We start from the raw sequence: 21,896 nt of genomic DNA on the forward strand, positions 1-21,896 counted from the left end.
CTCTGTCTTCCCTCTGTCCCCCCCCTTGCCTCGTCGCGCCTTGAAACACTTGTGTATAAGCGTGCTATATATGCCATATCATATCATCTCGTGCATGCAGAGAGTGTAGTTGAGAAATTTGTAGAACTGTCAGACGCTCTCTCAACCAAATTTACCATAGTTGCAAGGGCCACGGGGAAGACACTGAAGAGAGGGTGGTTTGATGAGGCATGTAAAAAGGCGAAGAAATCCCTGCTGCGGACACTCAAGGATGTTTTGAGCAGCAGATCTGTGATTGCCATAGCCAGGAAGGCGTATAGCCTTGAGATAAAGAGGAGGAAACTGGAGTTGGAAGGGTTAGCGTGGGAAGGTTTTTTGAGTGCTGCTTTGAGGGGGGACCAGAAGGCCTTTTGGGCCTTTGTAAAAAATGGGCCGGAGAGTTGTTGGTCCAACGTGGGTAGTGGTACCCATGTGGAAGAAGAAGCCTGGTTAACTCATTTTGGGAGCTTGTTTGGGTCAACAAGTATAAAGGTGTACCATGACTATGCTGGGCCATGCCTGAAATTCGAGGTGGAGGAGACTGAAAAGGCCATTAGGCTTCAAGCGCATAATAGAGCCCCGGGCCCCGATATGATCCCCTCTGACCTATTTCAAGATCCTGTTGACTTATGGGCCCCACTTTTAACGGTGGTGTTTAATGCGTGCCTTCGATCGGGGAAGTATCCCCCTTCCTGGAAAAAGGCGATAATTTTCCCAATTTTCAAGAAGGGGGACATGTCAAGTCCTGGTGCGTATAGGCCAATATCATTGTTGGATTCCTCCTTTAAAATCTTTGGAAGAATTCTGTTGGCCCGAATTGAAACCTGGATATGTGAACAGTCTATCCTTTCTGACATCCAATTTGGGTTTCGCCCTGGTGTGGGCACAATGGAACAAAGCCTCAACTTATACCTCTTAGTGGCCAACTCAGTATTTAGCCGGGGTGAGGCAGTTTACTTGGCCTTTATGGACCTGAGCACAGCCTTTGATAAAGTGGACAGAGTTAAACTCTGGGCTGTGCTTGGGTCCTTGGGTTGCCCTGGGGATATTTTGAAGGCGCTGGTTGATCTGCATACAGACAACCAGGCATGTGTTCGCAGTGGTCCAGGGGGACACTGCCCAGCCTGCTTTCAGGTGGGGTGTGGAGTAAGACAAGGCTGTGTGTTGGCCCCCATTTGTTTTTGTCTTTATATTAACGGCCTTTCCCAGGACCTTATTGATACTCTGGCAGACTTCCTGGTTCTGGGGGGTAGGGGCTACCCGGTACTGGCCTATGCTGACGATACAGTCCTTTTAGCAAGAACACCTAGGGCTCTACAGGCTCTGATCAATGCTTATGCAACATTTATGAACAACCTGGGTTTAAAAATAAACACAAAGAAATCAGCAGTCATGGCTTGTGTGGGCAGAAAATGTTCTGCCCCCATGAAGCCAAAGCTTTGTGTTGGGGAAACCATACCTAGAGTTAAGGTTTTTGATTATCTGGGAATTAGATTCTCAGAAGCATTAACCGGTGTAGCCCATGTGGCTAAACAATCAGCCAAGATGAGCCAACAACTAGGGGGCATATTTAGATTTATGACCAAGTGTAAGGGACAACCACTGGATGTGATTACCAAGATCTACAGAGTACAAACCGTAGCCACCACTATGTATGGTGCGTCCATTTGGGGTTTCCAGAATGCAGCCGAGATACAAAGGAAGGAGACAACATTTTTCAAAAACCTGCTGGGACTCCCGCCCAGCGTCTCTGGAATAGCTGTACACAGAGAACTGGGCGTGGAGTTCTGGGAGGATCAGTGGGCAATGGCTCCACTTTTCTTTTGGGTCCGGTTATGGGCCAATGAACATGCCTCTCTCTGCCATTCCATTATTCATGCTGTGCTGGGCAGAGATGGTTGGAAAAAAATCCCATGGCTTGTATATGTCTGGAAAACTCTGGGGGCAGCTAATTTAAGATCCCTCTTCCCACCCACCACATTAATTACAAAGAGCGAGTGGGTGCAATATAAAATAGCATTGGGGGAGATTAATGTGAGGAAAAGAACTCTGGAGGAGTATGGCCACAGATCTGGTCAATTCCACACCAGTATTAGCAGGCTCACAGGAATACAACCCTATCTGACTTGGAGCCCTCATAAAAAGGATAGGTGGCTGATTACGAGGGCATGGTTTGATTCCCTAAGGTTACAAGGGAACACCTACAAATGGAAAGGCTTCCCTGATTCTGCAGGCTGCCCAATCTGTGGTCATCATCTCGAGGATCTAGCCCATTTGTTGTTTTTTTGTACTGGTTATGTCGGCATTCGTAGAGCGACCTTGATTCCTGCCCTTAAGAAGACAGCGATACGTTCGCACAGGGCAGCTCTCGTGTTTCTATTGAGTGCTGACACGTCCTACACAGCGTGGGCACTGCTTATGTTCTTGAAGAGAGCGATGTTCTTTAGAAAGGGTCTATTATTAATGCAGGGAGATGCTAGTTAGCACTCTGGGATTTAAAGTTCAACTTTTTTTTCTAACTGATACTGCCAGTGTTTTCATGGGTTTTAATCATTCATGTAATTATTTGATCAATGTATATGGCAGGTTTTCATGGTTACGAATCCCTATGATTTTATTATTAGGATGAGTTTTATGAATTGTAACTATATTTGTGATCAATTGTGTTCTTGTTTGTCGTTTAATGGATTTTTCATAATCCGAATAAACTTGTTTGACTTTGACTTTGACATATCATATCATCTCGTGATAGGCTGTAGCATGGAGCTGATCTTGTGAACAATTTATTTTGCCGCTACATGGTCATGCCTCCTATTTATTTAAGAGTTTTTAAAGGTTGTAAAGCACACATTCTGTAAAAAAAGTTCTGAGTGCTGGACATCAAAACAAAGACACCAAAACGTTCCATTATGTACGTTGAACTACAGGCAGTAAAACGCAGACACTTTAATTAAATGGTGGTATTTATTTCGCCCTAATTACCTTGTGGCAGTAAATGTGGATGGGGCCATATAAAAAAGGAAAACAAATAAAAAGCTGCGAGGTAATTCGGGGCTAATTTCAGCAAAGAAAATTACCACAAGATAATTTACTTTGATGAAACCACGTAGAACCGTAAAGCCAATAGCTTAAACAACAATCCATACAACAATCCATACCCAGTGGTCAGGTTCAAACAATGAACCTGTGATAACATCATTCCAAAGCAGAGGCAAGTTAGTGGACTAGCCACCCACCAATAAGCAGTGGTAGAAGTGTAACAAAAAAAGTAGTGGAACTGTGACCAGGGTGGGGAAAAACGTGCAACACATTTTTCAAGGGTTACAGACATGCTTCTTAACAGTCAATTAAGTTGAAATAGATTTCAGTTTAGCTACAACTGCTATTGGGTGGTGGAGAAATGTGCTTTAACTTCACAAAGAACAGTTCTGGAATGGTGAAAGTGGTTGCAAAAAGTAGTGGAACTGTTAACAGTAAAAAGAAAAGCAGTGGAACTCCTCTCCCGACTGTTCCCACTCACTTCGACCACTGCCAATAAGTTATGTTTTAACTGTTTTTAAAATACATGTTGAGGAGGAGAAAGAAGTTTAATGTTCACGGGTGAAGTGTGCCAGCCTACAGTGCTCCAATGGGGAAGGCAACTGGCTTCCCGCCTTTTCATTTAGGATGAAAATGAGTGAAGCTTCCAGTATTATGAGAATGCAGTCTCCAAACTGGGCAGTATGTGGTAGCGAGACAAAATATTTGAGACTGCAAAAGTTCGATTTTTTTCAGGAATTGGAATTGCCCTGCAGTTTTATTTGCTGGGATGTAGGTCGGCAACAATTTATATCCTCATCAGATGTGCTCTTTGTTCCAAAGATTATAGGTTAAGTGGCTGTCTTTGTTTTGAATACTGTGCTATAATTACATCGCAGGGGGGCTGTACCCAGTGGCGCCCCAGACATTTTTCATAGGGGTGAACACACTGGAAATCTTGTAGTGGCCCACCAAAACAAACACACATAACTGAATGGGCCGGTGGGGGTGGGCATCCTTTTGACCCTTTTGGCCATGCCCTCCTTGGCCACCCCTTTGTGGCACACCTGGTTGTATCAACAGGAACGTCCCGTAAGCCTGAGGTAATGCGCCGAAGGAAGCAAGGGCCATTACTGGCTGATAGGGCCCACGCTAAGGTGATTATCACCAATAGCACTCTAGAAAAAGGTGCCAGCTGCTAAATACAGGTGCACATTCAAAGCAGGATGGCTGCTACTGACATTTTTAAAGTTTTTTTGTAACTATGTTTGTAATGAAAGTGTGTGATGTTTTTCTGTTATGTTTTGACCCCAAATAAATAATTTGACAACATGCTAAAAATAAACAAAATGTATTTTTTTTTAATAAAGGTACACAGCTCAGATAGAATTTGTGATATAGATGAAGTGTGTGTCTATACGAGGAGATCCTGATCAGTATTATTCTGGTCTATTTTTGTGCAAAGACAAGTTCTTGTGGTTTAATAGGTCTGTGCACAGGAACAAATACCCCTCCATCCAGGCAGAGTAGTGCATTAAGGGCTTTCCACCTTAGACACTTGTGTGAGGGTGAATCACTGAAATACTTAGAGATGCTTTGTGGAAAAAACAACTTACCTTAGTGAGCATCCTTCGCATTATTTACTTTCCTCTTCCATCAGGGAAGGTATGCTATGTACCGCTTCACACTTTTAGTAGACCAAGTTGTACACTCGGTTGAACAATGGCCTTGTTGCCTACAAAATACATTGCCCAGCCCACACTTTATAAGATGAAACGATGGACAGAGAGGTCGTTCTTCCTGACTCAAAATGGCGTGATCACTTTCTACTTTCAAAACAAGCAAGCCAGTCTCTCCTGCCCTGTCCATTTCGTTCTTTTGTGAAGCTTATGTAATCAGCCCTACTTTCATCTTACAAGCAGTAGCTCCATAAACGGCTGCAGGAATCTTCCGCCAAGTATTAGCAGTAATGTCTGCGGCGGCCGTACATGAGCAAGCCTGGCTTTCTGGCTTGAGTGGAAGGCAGAGTAGATATGGACGTCGCATGGTCCATAACTTCCAGTATTGGCAGCAGCCGAGCGCACTCCTCCTATTAGCAACCAGCGACCAGTGTAGGTGGTATGTTTGGGCACTTTTATTTCAGTTGTATGCACAGAATGGAAATATATTGGTGGGCGATAGAAAAAAATGCACCTCCAACATACGACTGAAAGCAGCCAATATGGCTGCTGCCACTAACAGCTCAAGGGGAGAGAAGCCCTATCCTGAAATACAAAATGACAAGGAGAGAGTAAGAGAGAGCCAAAAAGGAGACTGTAAGGGAGCCGGCACAAGACAGCAGTTGAGCAGTGGAGAGACTGTATGGCACCCCCCACCCCGTGAATATGAACCCAAGGAGACAAATAGAGGAACACACATGCCAAGAGGCTGGGGAGATGAAAGTGCCGTAGAGGTGTTGAAACAGTGGTCACCAGGAGTGGCGAGGGGGCTCCTGGCAGCCTTAAGGCTCTATAGAAGGCCAGGCAACATTGGTGCCTATTGCACATAAGGGTAGCATTCTGATTGGCTGCCAGAAACACATTTCACTCTGGGTGCTAATCACATATACTCTCTTTTGGCTTCTCGCATGGATATAATCAGCAATCACAGGGTTCGCCCAGCCATTTACCTGGACAAGTTATGGTATGTTCTTGAACCTTTGGAGCACACTAATGCCAGGTGTGGCTTCTTGGAGCTGGGTACTGAATTGCCTGTTCAAGGTGCGAATGAAGTGTACACCAGGAGCAATTTCAAGAGTCGTTGTGCTCGGTAAAAGGAAGGTCTTAAGGTTTTTTGTGAAATTATATAAAATGTGAAACGACCCTCAATGGTATAGGTATTAAGTTCCAAAAAATGCAGGCCAGGAGTAAGCCCTTTTAGGGTAATACCTTCCCCTGCCAGGTGCCCTAAAAGTTACATTAAGATTGTTTGTGGATCCTTGTGCTATGTTATGGTATGTTATGTTATTGGGTGTTATACCCCACCCAGCTACCCTATGCATGGTCTCTTTGCACTCAGGTGGATCGGATAGAACGGGGGCCTAAGTGTGAAGTGTAGTGAAAGATAGTTTTACTGTTGTGTTGATGCATAGAATTCAGAAGTACCTGTGTACTGTGTGTGGGTCTGCCTCAGGGTCGGACTGGGGCTATCGGTTGTTTGGCCACTGGCCGAACGACCTTGAGGACCTGGGGGTGGTTTTCTACCAAGCCACCCTGGGCTGATTATTTATTTTTTAGGTGTTTTTAGGTGAAAATTATGTTTGTAACTGACGTTACTGTAACGCAAGTTACTCTCTGGCGACCTGAGGCCCGCAGCGCGAGCAGCTCGCCAGCAGTGGCGGATGTGAGCATTCATCAAAACAAAGTAACAAACACACGTTGTTACCTTGCTTTGATGATTTGTTTTTTATGATGCCTGCAGTATGGAGGGGCCACTGTGTGGTGTTTGCTGACCTGCCTCCTCATCCCTGCCTCAGTCCTGCCCATCAGAGCCCGGAGATGGCATGGCTTGGTGGCTGGTGCCAGTCAGGCCGTGCTCCTGTGCGAGAGAAGTCACAAGTGTGAATTGTAACACCTCTGTCAACTGGGCTGGGCTCTCTGGGCTGCTGCAGCCTGCAGGGCTGTGCGCACACGTGTCACACAACAAAACAGTAGACTGTCCATTTAAGTTTCTTTCAACTTTGCAGGTGCCAACAACAACAAATGTGTTGCACTTGCAAAGTTTAAAGCAACTTCTGAGTGCCTGGGGCTGGGGGCCGCTGTGGAACAGCGCAGGCCAATTAAATGCAGGACAGAGTGACAGATACAGACTCTGAACCACCAGCGCCAGGCCTGGAGGTCAGGTAAATTCCATGGTGACGTGACGTCGCTCTGCCTCTGGATTCAGGATATTGGATCCCTTGCCATTTTGGGCGCACAGTCAGCCACACACACACGCAGGCAGCAGCAGCAGGCAGTCTGCAGACTGAATATCACCCAGCCCTCCTGCCACGCCAAGGTGTTGCCTGGGCACCTCATCGTGGCTCAGGCCGCCCTCACAGCAGCAGCCAGTGTTCACTGTGCAGCAGGCAGCCGGCCCAGCAGTGCACAACTGGCAGCAGCAGAGAGGAGGAGCAGCTGTCAGCATCGTTGGACAGGAGGTAAGAGACTTAACACGCACATCATACCTTTCGATGTTGGAAGGAACATAAAGCCATTGTAGACCAATTGGCTAATAATTCTATTCACAGAGGGTAAAAGCTGAAATTACCATCCTGGCTCATTTCAAACAACGTGACCTTTGAGTGTATATCATTTTGCATCTCCTGACCTCAGGATGCTATCCTCGTAAACACACAGAAGATGCATATTTTTCACTGCCAAATACAGGGAGTCCAACCTTTGTGTGGATTACCACTGCTCTCGAGGCTGATTTTGCATACTTTGCCCTTCATTGCACTGTGCATTTATAATCACATGTGTACCAATGGGCTTAGTTTGCATCGCATGTACATTTTTGTACCGGGATTTTCAATCTTAGGTTGAACATTTTCTTTGGGTTTTTTCAAGTTACACAGGCAAAGTTTTGAATTTTCCAGTTATGTCCATCAGGCAGCACAATGCTATCATTGCAATCCAGATAACATTCCCAAGCGACCCCACATGTGTGCATTGCTTGCTGTTAGCACTCAGATTTGTTTTCAATATCGAATTCGCAGCCACTTCTTTCACCTGGCAGTCGAATCATGGCCCTGCTTCTGTACCATAACCTGAGGTGTGATCTGCGACTCGAGATTGATTGCCCTCACACCTGTAGTAGCAATCTAGCCCAATAGGATACAGCGTGTGCTGAGGACACGCATACGTGGTGGAGAAACGCCATGACAAGACGTTAGTTACTGCATCTGTAAATGCCTCCGCTAGAAGCCTTGGAAGCTATTGCTAAACCTCTAGAGAGGTTATAATACCACGCGTAAACCAGCCCACATGACAGAATGAGCGATAATGAACATTTCAGTTAACATCGGGCCAACAATCGTCAACTGTGAACGCAGAATACAACACACCAGCTTTTCAGCCAACCAAAATACGCGCTTCCTTATCCCTCTTCGTAACTATGCACCACCCGGCCATGCACGGCTCAACACGCGGGGCAATTAAAGCCTTTTTTACCTGCACGATGATGACCTGAATGATGCACTGTGTGAGGAAACATGAGAGCGTTTGCATGTGGAACCATGCACCATTACGTAACTTCAAAAAGAGCAGTTGACCGTCAACCTCTTAGAATGTTCGAAGAAAGCTGAAAAGATCAATTATGGAAATTAGCATGCAAACTGTACACTTGTGCTCAGGTCCGCCAGAAAGCAGAGCGCCGGCCAAAAATATTATAAACAAGGCATTAGTGCTACTGCTTGCCCAAGTTTACATCACAATCAACCTATGAAAAATAGTCTCTCTTCTCTACTGAGTGGAACCACATTTTTTTCTTGTTGTTTTAAACTTATGTGAAGCGGACGGACATAGGAAAGGAGAACAGGCTGCAGTAACGGGACCTGAAAGTAATGGTTTAGACGATCAAGGTGCAAAATAAGCGATTCGCTGTTTGGAAAGTATGTGGCGATTTCATGTAGTGAGTGTCTTTTTATAGTATTCACGGTCGTCAATCTTTTCTATCCATGTGGCAGATGGAGCATTACACATTTGAAGGGATTGCACCCCCCTTTCTGGAACTTTATCCATGACCAGACCCACTTTATCCTAAGATATCCGCACAACTAACAGACAACTGGCCTGCTTTATCATAATTCTCTGCACACCTAACACATTGCCTACTTGCCTTAACATTGTGTCACTTCGGCAGCAAGTAAGTGGGGCTGATTTGTCACACACACTATCACCCTCATCACGAGTTGGGCGGTAGCCTTTAAATTTGGCGGTAACGCTATTTCAGCTGCATTTAAGGGTCCACCCAATCACAGGTCTGGCAGCATTAACCCCAAGCTCTAAACTGGGGGTAAATGCACCAATTTAACAGCCATTTTCGGGTGAAATTGCGAGGGGTGGGCTACTTTTATTTGGGTGTCCGGGCCTATTTCTTGTCCCAATCCTGGTCTGCCTCTCGTTGATTCGGGTGGGAGGAGCACTTCCACTATCTGTGCCCAGAGGGAAACATTGTGTACCAGAAATGCATCCATTGGTTTGTGGGGAATTCAATATATAAGTTGTTTAGAGATGTGTAGTGTTCTAATATCAAGTGTCTATTTCGGAGAGGTGTTTAGTAGCCATGTTTGGCTGGCTTAGTTGGCATGCATATTGTGTGTGGTGGATGGTATAATTTGACAGTGTTCGTGCAGAGAGCAGTCAGTGGAGACCTTGATAGGCCTTGTGAGTATCTATCATGTGCTGTGTTACTGACACCCATGTGGTGGCACGCTTTAGGCAGGGTCATTGAGAGAAGACGTGTTGCCAGTAGTAGCCAGCGAGCTGTGCCTGGTACTAAATAACAGTGAATAAAGATGGGGGACTATACACCAGAGCAGAGAGCGGTGGGTGCCAAGTCAACAATGGAGTAAAAATGATCCGGGGAAAATCCATGTAGGAACACAGCATATGAAATATGCAGAGGGAAGCCCAGAAGTAAAATGACAGTGCAGGAAGATTACATAGAGTGTGGGCGCCTGGGAACAAAATCACAGCGGAACTACTTTATGTTATGTTATATGTTAAAAGAACTTTTGCAGCACACGTCCACCCGGAGGTATCATGGCGCTAGAGAGACAAGGCAAACAGCCATAGCCATAGCATCACTGCAATTAAAACAGATATGTTTTGATAGCCTTTCTAAAAGTCAGATGGTTAGATAGACCATTTATGGCAGCAGGGAGCTCGTTCCATAGCAGAGCCGCTGCTATGGAAAAGGCTCAGCCCCCATTACGCATACTGCGGAAAGAAGGAACACACAGCAGGTTTGCAGAAGCAGATCACAAATACCGGTTAGGGCAATAGCAAGTCAACTTAGTGCGGAGATACTCTGCACCAAGGTCATGCAGTGCCCGATGTACAATGCATAAAGCCTTGAACCTAATACGCTGGGCCACCAGAAGCCAATGCAGGGCCAGCCGTACTGGTGAGATATGGGCTCCATAACGCGTACCTGTAGCGACACACGCAGCTACATTTTGAAGGCGCTGAAGTCGCAAGATTAGCCCCTAAGGCTGGGTGAGATAGAGGGAGTTGCAGTAGTCAAGCTGACTAAGCAACATGGCGGCCACAACCGGGGGACAGAGGGCAGCAGGAATAATCGGGAGTGCTTTTTTCAAAAGTTTAAGCTGAAACTGACCAGCTTGGCAGACAGAGAAGACTTGGGCGTAGGTGGACAAGGACACCGAAAGAACAACGCCCAGGTTTTTCACCTGCCGTAGCAGGAAGAGGGCCAAGGGAAGAAGGCCAAAAGGAGGACACCCAGAGTGAAGAATCAGGGGGACAGCCCACCACCAGAACCTCTGTCTTCTCTCCATTCAATTTTATCCAATTGTGGTTCATCCATTCCCAAACGGCCGCCAGGCACCTGTGAAGGCACGACAACACCTCGGAGTCCAGACATTTGGTCGACCTAAAACTGGTCGAATGACATTTGGTCGACGCAATTTGGTCGAAAACCAAATGGTCGAATTTTTTTTTTTAATTATATATTTATTTTTCGGGTTTTTGTTTTTTACAAAAATGGGTTTTTAGAAAAAAAAGGGGGTTGGGGTGGGACCCCCCCCCAAAAAAAAAAGGGGTGATAAAAAAATTCGACCATTTGGTTTTCGACCAAATTGGTTCGACCATTTGTCTGGTCGACCAATTTTTTTCGACCAAATGTCTGGTAACCCAACACCTCAGCCTGATCAAGATCTAGATGGATCAGGATCTGGGTGTCGTCGGTATAAGAGTCGCACCTGACGCCGAAGGAGCGGACGAGACACACAAATGCCCAAATATATATGTTAAAAAGAATCAGAGACAAGCAGGAACCCTGCGGCACCCTGCAGCTCAGATTGCAGGGAGTGAATAGAAAAGGGGGCATAGAGAGAGCAGCGATCTGCCAGGAACGAGGAAAACGAGGCCAGTACTTGCCCAGATATACCCATCTGGGCAAGACGGGACCGCAGGATGGGGTGCGACACATAGGAGACTAATTATAGTGTGACACATGGAGGCAAATCCAAGCAGAACTGCAGTGGGACACCTAGGAGGAGGACCACATTGTAAAACTTGAAAGGAGTATGATATCGGCCTCATTTTGTAATACATCTAAATTGCATGCTAGGGGCCATCACCATTAGCACGCACCAACTACATCGTCTCCTTAATATATTTTTAAAAATTCCTGAGGCGGAGGGAAGAAGTAAAAGGGTGAAGTGAGGAAAACTCACTTTTACTATTTCATTTTCCTCTCTTTCTTGTGAATAAGAAAACGGTGTCTGCAAATGATGCTTTGCAAAGACATTTACAAATGCATTCTATAGAATCCTCCTAGTCTTTAGCAGGTGCAAAAACAAGACAGATCCATAGGGATCCTTTCATTTTGCACCTGCACGAGCTTAAAACAAATGGATTGCAATTCAAAGGAAAGGCCCAGAAGAACATATGAGATCACATTTCCACGCCGTGCCCCTCTTCCTTCCACTGCAGGCAGGGAAATAGGGCAGAGTGGTAAATGATGGCATAAAATACCTCACTGGTACACGTCCATTAACCACTCCGCCCCATGTAAAATGAGGCCTTACGATTTAGGAAGTAGAAACTTAGGGATGTTAGTGGGGGAGGGGCAAACAATCAGTATGTTGCATATAACAAGGCATACTATGGCATAGAGAGGCATGAACAGACATAACACGGAATCAAAGACATACATCATGAAAAGGCTAAAGCCTAGCACAAGCAAATGGAAAGATTTATATTTGATAAATGATGTTTGTTGCTGAAATTGACATTTCTTATTTATTTATTTATACCGCGCTGAAGCCCGCAGGCTTTTCTGAGTTATGCTTGCAGCCACATGCACGGGAAGTTGCTAGAAACTATTGAGATGTGCAATAATTCTTTTATTTCATCACAGACCAATGTATTACTTGGTCTACAAGAATGTTTTGTTTTTCATTTTAAATCCACTACCATATTGATCCAAATTGAACTAAAACAGGAAAATCAAACGTCCAAATAGCATTTATTATGGTTTATAAAAATAAAGTGGGCGAGTGAACAGTTAAATGATATCGAGTAAGCAGCAATTTCGGCGTTATTCAATTAAAATAAAAGATGATCTGTAACAGGGTTTTCTGAATACCTGCTTAGAGTTAGCTGCACAGGGTGTTCTTTGCACATGTTTGAAATGGTCTGCCCGATTCCATTCATTAACTGTAACAAAGGCCTGCTGGCCAAATGCGGGTCCTGTGTGGAGGCATCCCAGTGTTGCTATGGGACCATTGACAGCCTGCCCAGAAGCTGCCAGACTGGAAGCACTGCTACAACCCTTTTATCCACCCGAATCCGGAGTAATGATCTAAATTAAAAGAACGAATGGAGAAATGACCGAATCCTTCTACCGGAATCCACCTGCTTGAGCTACTGCCAAGTGCAGGTCTTACCTGGATGCTGAGGGCTGGTTCCCTTTCACTTAGAGAGCTCCCCATGCCCTCTGCACAAAGCCACTTTGTGAGCAATTGAAGGAACAGATTCACGAACAGTAGAAAGAAGGCGCCTTAAGAGGAAAAGCGCTGAATGGTAAAAAAAAAAAAAAACCTTTAGTGCTTGACATTGGAATAGGAGTCCCCACTGCCTGCTAAAATGCGGATACCAGAAGGCAGGGGCTGGATGCACTCAGGAAGTCAGGCTGGAATAACTGAAGAAGAGAAGAAATCAGCAGGAATGGTGACTTGGGAAGCAGAAGTAACAAGGGATGAGATTGCAGGTTTAGAGAATGAGTAAACATTAGCAATTCCCTCCAACAGTAGTGATAGCAACTGTTGGCGGGCCAAGAAAGGCAACATTGTAACTGGTCTTATACTGAAGATTAGTTTTTTCTGCATGCAGCGACGCAAAAGATCATGGCGCCCATCTTGGTTTAGGACTCCAGGTTTGTATAATGCAGTGCGGCCATGTTGCCGAGGGGAATGTGAGCTGCCAGACAAATGGAAAGAATACTGCTATTTCCTATCTGTTGCTAAAAAGTGGTTATCACTGACCTCCTGCAAGCAAAAGTAATTGAAAGAAGAAATGGGCCCTTCACTCGTTTGCTGCCATGAAGGAAGACATAACAGTATGATATCTGAGAAGACCAGAAGTTCCAGGGTACCCAAAAGTCCCAGCTGTGTCTTCTAAAAAGTCAAGAGGCCAGACAGGGCATTTTCACATGTATGCTTACCAATCAATAAGAAGGTATTATCAGTTTCTTCTGAATTTAAAATCACATAAAGCTTGAACTTCCTATTTGGGTTGCTCATCCACCAAAAGAAGTGGTTTTGGTTTCTTGAGTCATCTCGCAAGGAGTCCAGGTGCAAAGGGATTTAAAGAGATGTATGAAACACGGCATGGATCGTCTTCCAGCTACAGGGCAACAGAAGATGAAATGTGATGGAATTATTTATTTTAGTGTTGAAAGGGGTCTTAAGTATCTAGGTGCCAAATTTCATAGTACTAGATGGGAAGGCAGATACTTGGAGACTAGCCAACCCTTATCCCCATCTGGTGAGAGGGGTGGTAAAGTCACTTGGTTTCAGAATATTTATTAGGAAATTCTCTGACCTTTTGTGCAATTTGAAGGATTGGTCTGTGCGATTCTTAGATAGTTTGTCATCTGAGGGTGCTGGAGGCCTGTGACCAGATGTGGGGCAGGGAGGAGAGTGGGTGAAATCCATAAGAACAGAGGAAGGGGCTTAATCTGGTGGCTGAAAGAACAGTATTATTATTATTATTGGTGAACTTGGCTGTCATTAGTAGGCTTTCCCACTTGTCCTGAGCAGCTGAAGAACCACTATACAGGTTATGTTCTTACGTCTGGTTTAAATCCTCAGTATGTCCATTGGACTCTGGGTCATAACCATAAGGGAAGGCCCACTCGGCCCAGAGGTTTTTGCAGAGGTACTGACAAAACCTCAACATGTACTGTGGCCATCTCTCCGAAACTATCTTTTTACGTATACCATATCATCAGAAAGATCTTTAAAACATCCCTTGCCATCTCTGGGGCCATATGGACTTTAGGTGTACCAAGAAATTAGCATTCTTTATAAAGAGGTCCACTTTAACCACCATGACTGAATAAATGTTTCATGCTGGAAGATATATGATGAAATGTAATCTGTGGAGTTTATCAGAGAATATTAGGGATTTTAGGTTGCATCAGCTTCACGCCAGAATGCAAGGTTGAGGAGTAAGACTGGGCACAAAAAGGGCAATATGTTACTTAATCCAAAAATGTTATGAACTTGAAGGACACCAAAAGCATGGATAGCAGGCACCTTTCTAGGTACAGGGAGATACCTTCAGCAGATAAGCTGAACTGCAGGTAACATACTGTAGTTCGGTCAAATGCATGCTGCTCTAGTTGGTGAGGAGTCGATGGAGATGAAGCCAACATAATACTCCTATAATGTAAACGGTATGTTGGGCAGGATCCTTTGAGAAAATCAAAATATCATCCCGATAAACTATGACTTTACGATTGAGATGGTCTAAAAATACACAGTCCATAAAACAATGCAAGACATCTGGGGCTCTGGAGAGACCCAAGGGCATTTCCCAGTACTCAGGATGCCTAAAGGGCATTAGAAAGGCTGCATACTAGTATATCAAATGCGGTGACAACACCTTGTCTTGCGCTTCATGGAAAATGTCTAAGAAACTGGAGATTTTCTCTGGTAAGTCTATTATGGTGAAACAAGAGGTTTGAATGCTAGATGGTCTTGTACTCAATGTGTACTTCCTGGAGTGGATAACCCTATGAACATAGTAACAGGGTAACCAATGAATACATGAGTTCTGCCAGTTCACCAACCAGAGTCCTAATAGGATAGTAAAGTGAGTAGCCTTGATCAGGCCAAAAGTAACAGTTTCGGTATGTTTCACCACAGTCATGTTTAATGGTGTAGTATTTTCTTGACCATCCAGGATATGAAGGTTATCCATTGACCCCATGCATCGGTTATGCTTCTGCCACGGCTTGCTTGTTAATGCCATGTGAATGCCGGGTCCCTTCTCTAGGTGGATCAAGGCAGGATCGTGTACACACCCTGGACCCACTTGCGCAGCAAAGTTTTTAGTGCGCAAGGTGTTCCCGAGGTGGGGTGTGTGTGAGGTGTTAAGATCCGATAATGGGCCACATTTGTCAATGAGCTATTTGAGCAAATAGGGCTTCTATTAAACATAGAACACAAGTTTATCACCCGCAAGCGAACTGAAGATGTGAGAGGCTCAACGGCCTCCTCAGGGAAAGGATTGCCAAGATCAAACTGACTTTGAAAAAGGGATGGCTGTATTGCCTACCCCTAGGCTTATATGCCCTTCGGAATCAGCCAGGATCAAATCACCACCTCACCGTGCACAAGCTAGTTAGAGGGCGTCGAATAAGAACACCCCTTACACCTCCATCTAGGATGAGAAGTGATGCCCAGAGCATAGCTAAAACTTTAGGTGATGAGATGCATGATTATTTGACATGTCTGACCTCTAGTATTTCTTTAATTTCAGATCAAGTCAAGTGCCAGGGGGTCGTCTAAGAACACAGAAGAAGATAATTCAGCAACCAAGCCAAGCCAAGCAAACTATTACCTAAGTTATATGTTGGGGAACTAGTGCTAATAACATTTTTACCAGGGAGTGGCATGAGCCACATTTTCATGGCCCTTTTATTATTGTAGATATGTCCTCTTCTGCTGCCAAGGTACAAGAAAGAAGAGCTTGGCTGCACCTGGGTGATGTGAAGATTTATAAATGCGAGATCTTCTCTCCCACCGTTGCTGGTCCAGAAGCAAGACAAGAAGAGGAATTTCAGCGTGTGCAGATCCGATCGATGACCAAGATGAAGGACGATAAAACAACGAGTGATTAATACATACTTTATTTAAACTGGAATTCAATGAGACACTCCTTATAGATTTTCTAGCAGAGAGTGAAGAGATTTGCACACAGTTCTTGGAATTTTTAAATGAACTTTTAAAAATACATATTAAAGCATAAAATAATGCATCAGAGTTATGCCTAAATGTCAGTTCTTGATCAGAAATTGGAAACAAGATCAATATCCAGATTCTTTTCATGGAGAATATTTGTTTTAAGTGATCATACATATGGTACGTGCCAATAGTGATGTTCATCAGCTTGTGCTAGCTGTCTTTGTGTTTATACTTCAGTTGTACCCTGCCCTACTTGTTAGAAGAGGCGTTACTATTCACACTTTCTTGCAGAATCCTAAAAACAGTCCAACGATAAGAAGACTCCTTATTGCTATAATTGAACACATTTTACAGTTGCAAATATAAAGAAACGTTATGATTGTATTAAAAATGAATAATGAAGAGAATGGCATGGTAATAGAGAATGAACACATTCAACAAGTAGCAGGGTGGCGTGAGAGATGAATGCCCAGATTCTTATGTATAATATACACTTGCATGATTGTTCTCGTTGTCTTTCTGTTCCTCATCCTTAACTGTCTCTATCATCCAAGTACTTCTGCTGAAGGAGAAGTCCCTATGGTTCTCCCTACCGTAAAAACGACTTTTGACCTACTCTATGATGTCTCTACAGATTTTGGAAGACACAAAAGAGATGCAGAGGAAGATTGTGAAGGGATAAATACCTATCTAGATAACACAGCTCACCAGGGGAATAACATGTGATACCAACACAAGAGAAAAGTGGGGGAGAAAGCATCTGAGGAGGGTTGCTATTTCTGCTCTCTCATCCCCCATGCCATGAATACAGTACAAACTTTCATTGCCAGAGAGGTTACAGAGCACGATGCAAAGTGCCTCAGTCATCTTTCAACATGTACAACTCAAGGACAATTCCAAGGAAGCTGGGTGTCCTTGCAATGGAGATCAAAATGGTTGTTTCCATACCAGGATGACTATATCAAAATGCTACGAATTGAAAAGGAGCCTGGATGGAACAGCAAAATGCTTGTATATCATGCTGCAGGATAGTATGAAGTAATCATTGAAGAAATGAAGAGAATAAATTGCCCTGATGTGACAGAAATAGCTGGATCACCTGGATGTTGGGAAGAAACTCAATTATTGATACATGCATGAGTGAATTCCAAGAAGGGATGAGAAGAAGGAATTATGTCCTGTGCAGCCACCTGCTAAAAACAGATTAAATACAAGAGGTGCAGAGGTGAATGATGGGTGTTTAAAGTCATGGGCCAAACACTCCAAACTACTAACATGGGTAGAAGACGAATCAGGCCCAGTAGTTGTAATCCCATTGGCTAATGCGACAATGTGCTTGCAAAGACACAGAAAGAATCATGTGGGATATAACAAAGAATGCAAAACCACAATTGACGTTCCAAGGATGGGAGAAGGGACAGTCGTCCTTATGGACCAATATTGGACTTGTGGATCTAGAGCTTACATGCGGTTGGTCAAGTTTGGGGCTGAGTATGTTCTTTGGTGCTCATCCATGTTCCAGCTTTAGTGATTCCTCAAAGTCACCTGAACATTGGAGAATTTCCAAAAGTGGATGTCGATTTGAGAAAAAGAAGATCACTTGAACTTCTCCGTCAGACAAAAAGAGAGAATTATTTCTCAGCCAATTCAATAACAGCATATGACTCCATTCCTGAGGAACACTGATTGTTCAGCAAGATGCCACAATATTGATGACTATATTCATGCCTGGAATCCAAACAGTAGCAAATGCCAAGGGACTACAGATCACCAGATGGGAGCTTCTGCAGACAATCAATGCTAACAAAAAGGGTTTTAAAGCTATTAAAGAAAAGCTGAGTGACATACGACTGATGACCCTCCAGAACCGATATGTCCTTGACATGATCATAGAAATGGAAGGAGGAGTTTGCGCCAAAATCAGACCATCAGGTTGCACATTCATACCTTCTCATGATGAACAAAATGGCACCTTGACAGAGGCCTTAACATTATTCACAAATCTGCATAGCAAGATGGAAGATGAGATAAATGACAATGAAGATGACAGTTGGTTTGCCTCCCTGTTCTCGTGGATTCTGCAGTGGATGGCAAATATATTAAACATTCTTGGAGTAATATTAGTGCTAGTGATGTTCAGATTCTGTGTAATCAGTATAGGGATTGCCCAATGCAAGAAAACAGCAAAAAAGGTGGTAGGAATGACGATCATGATCAATGTTAAAACTGAACATAATGCCAAGGAGCTGACTGATGAAGCTCTCAGAAAATATAAAGAGGCTAGTATCGTAGCACCAAAGGGAACAAAGTTCCTGTATCCAACAAATCATAAGTACGTGGGACGGTGGGTCTATTGTACCCCGAATGGGCAATGTAGCTACTTGACCTGGAGTGTAGATGAACATGTCAAATCAGCCGGCACTCTTAGGGGGTGATTAAGATATGGACACCAAAGAAACACTTCTTCAATAAAAAAATCAGGATGTGGAAACAATTGAGGGGGTGGTTGAGGACTTGACCAGAGGGGAGACTGTAGAGGAGCAGCTGCATGCCTCTACAAGAAATCACGCCCCCCCACCTCTTATATGTTGGAAGCCTGAGATCGTGCCGCGTTTGACACCAGCAGTTTGACAATACCGCAGCACATATTCGAAAGAAGGTACCCATTGACACAACCCTATCGAATGTATCCCCGAAGGCACAATAATCTGGGCACAATAATCTGAGGGAGGACCTCCCTGAAGGTATATGAAAAAGAGCAAAGAAAGAAGTCTATGAGGTCATAAGAGAGTATGAACGAAGTCTCACGATATTGGCTGAAGAGGATGTATGGATCATACAGAAACTAATTACGAAGTAAAGAGTCAAGTGAACCTTTTAGTGTGAAAAAGATTACATGTGCACAAAGTACTGAAGAGAACCAACCGTTAAATAATTGTAGAGACGCTGAAACGCAAGGTAGACTAAGTCATCATAGAAGCTGGCTATATGTAGTGAATAGAATGCAGGCGGAGCCGCCATTGTATAGGAGCTGGACATCGGTATCATGAATTTTAGTAAGCCAGGACCCATGAAGAAGAAAGAGAGAATTGTGTTGCAGAAAGAATAAGCTGAAATCATGGAGCCACATGGTGAGGTTGTCTGGCCTGGAGGTATGACTGAAGCAACCAAGGTCGGATATCTATTCTGGAAAGGAGTGAATGTGCAAAGGATTAATAATCTCTTGTTAAGGTGCAAAGAAATAACACCAAGAGTGCCAATTTGTATTCATTTAGTGCATTTAAGACCTGCAAAATGGACCAAATCGTGGTTTCCTGTCACATGAGCCAAGGATGAAAATAGAGTCGAACTTGGAGTGCCAGAACACGATATTCCCAGAGACAAGGATACTTTGCAAGGCCAATGTCAAAGACAATCTTCATGGCAGAAGGCTTGGGTGATGAGAGATGCTGGGCTAATTGGGTGGGGAGGTAGAGTCAGGCCCATCTCCTTGCACCTAGGTCTGGGCTTACGTGCTGCAAAATGAACCCAATGTTCCTGACATGTCACAAGCGATTGTAGTGGTCCATATAATGAAGGACCTTATATTTTCAACACCAATTAAACACTGTGTACTTAATGTTTTTGAAGATGACATATTTTAGAGGTAGGCATATATTGTCCACCTAACAGTGGGCAGCCAATCGCAATCGCATTCCTTTTTCCCATATAATGTGTACGTAGATGTTCCTCTTAAGCCTATCCCAATCCCTAGTAGGTTTTGTATTATTTGCCACATAATGTCGTCACCTCTGACATATTTTTAGTATAAAGTCTATGTTGTGTGAAAAAGTCGTTGAGAGAAATTGAGCGTACATCCGTTGATGTTCGTTGTAACTCCCTGTTTTAGGTAATTGTTAATAAAACAGTACTTTGTCATTTTCCTGAGTTGGTTTGTTTATTTGGACTCAGAGTTATTCTGTGAACCCATCCATCGCATGCACGTTCCTGAAGGGCCATAAGCTAAGGACCCCATTTCATTTCTGTGGCTGTGCATACATAACAGAAACCTCTGCAAGCCTCTGCCTGCCAAACCACTTTCCAGTGCTGGAAAACTTGCTTAGGCAGGGCCCCAGTTCTAGAACTCCAAAACTATGTGCAGGGAAATAAAAGCCAGACAGACTTCTGTAAAACTGGAATTTGAGTGGATTCAGTGCATCTGAGCCTAGATGTCGGGGATTAGCCCATTTCCTGTATTCACAGGTGGCATGGCTGATGGGATTAGCAAAATACTGGGCCATGGTTGAGAAGAATTCAGAGCTTGGGCATTGGAACGTCTCTACCAAGAGTTAAAATGGACATGCTGCTTGAGCCTGGACCTCAAAATGCCAGTGCAGATGACATTCAGTTATTTCCTTGCCTTGAGGATGAGCCTGGCCCTTTTCGGCTGGGGGGAATGTGATGAATCATCATCTGTTAAGGGTCATTGGACAGAGGACACATGTGCATGTGCATGTATGATGACCCTATGATGAATTGCCATCTAGCAAGGATGGGAAAGCACTGACTTGTTTGATTTGTATTTAATAATAACATGATGAAGGTGATTCCATCTCTGAAAGGGAAAACAGCTAATCTGATTCCTCTTTCATAAGCTACATTCCAAAAGCATAGTGTGTGATTGTTCCTTGCTGCACCAGTGTCCTGATTTGCGGTAACTGCTCTACCAGTGCCACAAAGCAGATTCAGGGTCGACTGGTGCCCTCTTGACAGCTGCTGTGACACCCAGGTCAATTTAACATATGCACCCCAGCTAAAGAAACAATAGAACTCTGAAGACTTTGCACATGCATCAGCCCTGCGGGCCCAGTTGAGCTGTGGAAGGATTATGTATATTCCACCCAGACAAGGCCCACCCCTGTCCACTGACAGGACTAGCCTTAGGGGACTGCTTCTCTTTGTAAGGGTAGGTAACACTCTTTCCCCCAGCACAGTCAATCCACAGGATGCTGGCCTGAGAGCAGAAACCAAGAGGCACACCCATTCACAGAGAACCAGGCCACAACCCAGGGGGCTGCATTTCTAAGGGTCTTTGATCCTATTGAGAAGGACTGAGAGTGGGGTTAGGGGAGTCAGATACGTATCTGTACCATTTTGGGAGGGCACTGCCATCTTAAATTTCTTTGCCTCCTTCCTGTCCTCTCAACTTCTTCTGGAGCAAAGCACTTTGGGTGACATCATAAGGACAAAGTCCAAACATTTCAAGAGCACAATCCCTATAGCAGGCTAGCTTTAGTCCAATCATCTGAGAACTGTTGCCTATAAAAGGATGGTTTTCCACCACTTCTTGGAGTGATCTGCAATCATCTGGTATCATCTTGAACCATCCTGAAGATTTTGTTCGACCCTGCTGGGAGGGCATTTCTCCATAAAGTCCTCCAATTGTGAGGTGGAGATAGGTGTTCCAAAGGCAGAAGCAAGCTCTGTTTCCTAACCATCCCCAGGGTCCTTTGGGGTGATTTTCTGGTGAAACAGGACCTGTCTCTATGCAAGCAATAGCAGTTCCCAGGACCTCACCGCTTGGGAGGACCACTGCAGTTCCTACCAGCCTCCCTCATGCTTGGAAGCCCAAGAACAAGGACCCATCTTGTCCCTGAGCCCCTGGATCGGGACTCACAGCAACCAAATAAGTTAAGTGTGGCTG

General features: G+C 44.3%; 1 long non-coding RNA gene across 1 annotated transcript in view; it reads left to right on the forward strand.

Annotated features, from left to right (window-relative positions):
• LOC138467542 (uncharacterized) overlaps positions 1-20,140 on the forward strand; it is a 43,315-nt gene extending 23,175 nt beyond the window's left edge. Inside the window, exon 2 of the long non-coding RNA XR_011268106.1 lies at positions 15,789-20,140. This is a non-coding gene — a long non-coding RNA (uncharacterized lncRNA). The remainder of the gene's footprint in view (positions 1-15,788) is intronic.
• Positions 20,141-21,896: the final 1,756 nt, after the last annotated feature.

This window comes from Ambystoma mexicanum, chromosome 4q (assembly GCF_040938575.1).
Source record: "Ambystoma mexicanum isolate Mex_15411 chromosome 4q, UKY_AmexF1_1, whole genome shotgun sequence".
In the NCBI taxonomy this organism is placed as follows: domain Eukaryota; kingdom Metazoa; phylum Chordata; class Amphibia; order Caudata; family Ambystomatidae; genus Ambystoma; species Ambystoma mexicanum.